At 29.3% G+C, this 4,815-nt stretch overlaps 1 non-coding gene across 1 annotated transcript; it reads left to right on the top strand.

Moving 5' to 3' along the window:
* Window positions 1-4,407: 4,407 nt before the first annotated feature.
* Window positions 4,408-4,512, top strand: LOC115933699 (U6 spliceosomal RNA). Its single transcript, XR_004069553.1, has one exon. It is a non-coding gene; the product is annotated as a U6 spliceosomal RNA (small nuclear RNA).
* Window positions 4,513-4,815: the final 303 nt, after the last annotated feature.

Genomic DNA, 4,815 nt, shown 5'->3' with positions numbered 1-4,815 from the left:
AAATGGACAAGAACCTCAAAAGGCTAGTCACATATGTGAGCACTGAATTGACTTTAAAATAACAAAAATGATAATAATTATTATAATTATTGAAATAAAAACAAGAGATATTTTAACTAGATTTTGACTATTTAAAAATTCTCATTTCTGGATTATACCCCATAAAACTCAGTTGTGTCAAGTTTAAATGTAGGTTTTTTGACAAAAATCAAAATATGTCTCCTGGGGGTGATGGCTCATTCCTGTAATCCCAGCACTTTACGAGGTCAACTCCTCGCTTGAGCCCAGGAGATCGAGACCAACCTGGGCAACATGGTAAAACCCTGTCTCTACAAAAAGGAATAATTAAAAAATTATCTGGGCATGGCGTTATGCACCTGTGATCCCAGCTACTAGGAGGCTAAGGTGGGAGGATTGATTGAGCCTCAGGAGATTGAGGCTGCAGTGAGCCATGATCTTGCCACTGCAATCCAGACTGGGCAATAGAAAGAGACTCTGACTTTAAAAAAAAAATCATACATGCACTAAAATTTTGTGTACAAATAGTCATTGTAGGAAATTCCCAGGGATGTTCATGAAACACTAACTTCATTTTTAGACTTAGCATAACTAATACATAGTGATGGACATATTTAATAATCCAGGAGACATCTTAAAGTATTATATTTCTAAAGATTTAATTTGTTGTCAGTAACTTAGGTTCTTAGGACAAATATAGTCTCAATGTTAAAAAATATATATTTTCTGTCTTATTTTCTGGATTCTAAAGTGATTTCTTTTTTATTTTGTTCTCCTTTAGAATTATTAGCATGTATGACATGTAATTCATATTGCAAAAATTTACATGTATTCGATTGGAAAAGACCTTAAAATTCATCTAGCCCAATGACTCTTCAACGGCTCAAAATCTTACAGATCATAGGATAGGAGAAACACATAAGGCCTTGAACTTTCTGGCCAAAATTCCCAGTGAATACAGAGCTGAGAGGTCTTCACCAATGACACAATCTCTATTATCACATATAATGTTTCCCCAGTAATGAGTTTCCTCCATCATCAGATTTTTAAATCATCTGAGCAGCCACTTAAGATGCTTTACAAATTCTTTTCAGTCATTAATAATGCTGTCACATGAAAGTGCTTCTCTCTGCCATCACTAGGCTCCTCTGCCAGCCACCTCTTTTTGCTCACTGTGCTGCCATTTATCAGTATTCTGCATTTATGTTCCTTCAATCCATTTGGGAGTTCCACTGCATAACAATTTGAAATATAGAAATATGTGGTGGTGATGAATTTTAATAGTTTCAGTCAATTCTGGGGTGACTTGGTTCTTTGAATATCTATATATTTATCTTTGTATAAAATATACATCTCTGCATCTATTTCTGTCTCAGTCTCTATATCAACATTTATAAAAATCCTGGTTGTATTTGCAGTGATAAACTATATCATGCTTTATAGAAATTTTCAGAGAATTCATCCAAATCTCTACAATTTTTCAGGAATGAGCAATTTTTTAAGGTGGTCATAGGAAATAAAATAATCAGATACATTCCATTTACTTAGCTCCAAAAAATCAAATTAGCAACAATTAATATATGGAAGAAATTTGCATGATTTATATAAATGAAATGCAAATTTTCACTAAGAACCATTGATTAATTATGAATACTAATGATGTTCTTAGTACTTCTCTGGACTCTAAAGATTCAGCATTGAAAAAAACCAAAGACCATGCCAATGAGTTATGCCATGGTAGAGAAAATTAGGAAATAAATAGGAAATGTAGCTTCAGCAGTGATAAATGCTATGAAGAAAAATAGAACAAAGGAAAAAGATGGGCTATTAAAGACGTGGGACAGAAAGAGGTAAGAAAAGTTGGCTTAGCTGAGGAAATTTCAGTAGAGACCTGAAATGAATTAGATAAACCTGATAGATTACATGAACTGACACGAGAAATTATAATTGCTGCAACCTTTCTGTAAAGCAATTTGGCTATCTCTATATAGTGCATGGGAGCCCACCAGTATAATTAGGGGTTAATTGTGGGAAAGGCAGTGCTAAAGAGGGAACAACTAGTGCAATGAACCTGAAGCATGCTGTAAAAATAAATCACGTGAAGTAAATGAAGACCTATAATATATTCTTTAATGAGAGCACTGTTGTAAAGATTTTAATATTCATAAAATCAATGCATACATTTATCCCAATAATAAATTGATGCATGGAGTTAAAAAGTGCCCTCTATTACCCTCTCCCTACACCAGAAAATAAAGATTCAAAACCTGTCAAAATGCATGCAAAGTGAAAGAAACAAAACATTCTGGTAAAACAGGAAAAATAATTTTCACAAGAAAATAACGATTGCATATTGGAACAACTGTCTGTTAAATGCTATTATAAAAGTACTATAAGCAAAATAACAAGTTTCACAATGAAATAGACATGCACATCAATACAAAAGAAGGAACATAGTAACAGGTAAAACTATACATAATTTAACGCAAGCTGGTATCCCATATTCATGCAAAATAACAATACATTTTTTTGAGAAAATTGGATAACTATTAATGGAAAAAGGATAAATTGATGCTTCTCCTCATAACTTAAAACAAAATTAAAGTCATTATAATTTGAAAGTTAAATATTAAAAATGAAACCACAAAATAATTAGAAAAATAAAGATGAAATTTTATGATTCGTAATATTTAGTAATGAATAAAAATGCTACAATGTCAGCAAGTGAAATATAGCATAGAGAAGTTTAAAATATATATGTGAAAGTAAAAAAAAAAACTATTTTGAATACTTTTTACTAACCAGCTACTAGAAGCTTTAATATATAGGTGCCTGACAATTCATTATTTAAAAGGAAAAAGAAGATACTCTTATAAAAATAATTTAAAATATGTACATCCAACTCTTAAAAGAAATATAATTCACAAAAATCATCTACAAGAAATATTCAAATATATTAAAATGCAAGCAAATTATGTCTCTGCAAACTCATAAACTCTATATAAATTAAAATTAAAAACTAGCTACTATTAGCAATAGTTCATGATGAATTAGGTAAACTACTATTGGAAGTGTTGTTACAACCTTTCTATAAAGCAATTTGGCTATCTCAACATAAAGAACGTTTTGCCCCACAAATAATACTTCTAGGAATTTATGATAAGTGGATTACAAACAACAATGCGTACATGTGTATAAATATGTTTGGCCATTACTAAATTATTCAAAACATAAATGCCAAAGAGTGAATAATTATATGAATCATACTTTTGAGACATAAAGGGCTATTACATGGACGTTAAAGTTGTATTTTTGTTAAAAAGTAAAATGAGAATTATTCAGTTTAAAATACTTATACAATGATTTCATTTCATTTTCACGAAAGCATATTCTGTATTCCTGTGTTCTTAATTAAAAATGGTAATGTTTAGATAAGGCAAATATTTTTCCCAAATTACACAAGCAAATTAGTATGAAGTCTAGATCATACTGAATGTTAAGTATATGTTTATAAATTTATTCCTCTATTTCTCATTATAATATTTTATTTACAAAGAAATATTAGAACATACTAATATATAAAAAGTGGCATGATGTAGGTACATGTATTTATTTATATGTGATATTTATGTGTTTATACTGGTATGTATAAACAATGGTATAAAAGAATGGTTCCCATTCTTTTACAAAATTGATATGGAAATCACACTAAATATTATTGCATCTTTGTAAGTACATATGTGTATTATATATTGAAGGAACAGAGATTAAAATAAAGGTACAGTGACAATACATAAGTGATTTTCTTACTGTGGTTTTTAAATCACCCTAACCTAAAATTGTTAAATTGTTCAACGGAATTACAACAAATGTAACACATTATTGTTCAATATACACAAATGAATTTTCCCAGTCTTATTTTTTCATCGAAAATATTTCCAGAATACTGAGTTAGACTACATCTCCAACTACCATATTTTTTGTAGACATACCTGTACGTTATCACTTACAGCATATTTTAAAATGTGTCCAAATGTCTATTTCTTCTTTAATTCTAGACTGCTTTAGAGTAGTTCCCATAATATTCTCCTTTTCCTTCACTTTAACTCTCTATTAGCACATAAGTGGGATTCAGTAAACACTAAGTCAAATATTAACTTTCTAAAGGGTCTTCAATTTGCATATATATTTAAGTTCGATCATATGATGTTAACAATATTTGAGAATTTTTACTTCTCAAATAAAAATAAAAATTGGTATAAAAATAACAATTTCATATTGATCTAATTAAAATATTTCATTAAGTAAAATATTCATTTATGTTAATTTCCTGTATAACTTTGTATATAGTAAATACAAACTATACTTTTACTATAAAAATAAGTGAAGGTCCAGTTTGGCAGCACATATACTAAAATGGGAACGATACAGAAAAGATTAGCATGGCCCCTGTGCAAGGATGACATAAATATTTATAAAATGTTTCATATTTAAAAATAAATAAGTAAATGAGTTAATGAGTGATCTATTGGTCCCTTATAATATCTTTACTCATGGTATAATTGAACTGTAAGTTTGGACAAGCTGAATCTCAAAGTTGGTGTTAAATGACCACAATAGTAAAGATTTGAAAAAAGTTGAAAAAGCTTTGTGGATTTTTATATATTTATAGGAGAATGCTCTCATTATGATAATAATTGCATTTGTTCTTTTTAAAATATGCAACACATTTTCCTTTAAAAAATAAAGGTGGGATATAAATGAAATTTAGGCATATTGAGAATTGCATATAGTTAA

This window comes from Gorilla gorilla, chromosome 12, assembly GCF_029281585.2.
Source record: "Gorilla gorilla gorilla isolate KB3781 chromosome 12, NHGRI_mGorGor1-v2.1_pri, whole genome shotgun sequence".
Lineage (NCBI taxonomy): Eukaryota > Metazoa > Chordata > Mammalia > Primates > Hominidae > Gorilla > Gorilla gorilla.
The sequence above is the reverse complement of the archived record's forward strand: the minus strand, read 5'-3'. Positions and strand labels throughout refer to the sequence as shown.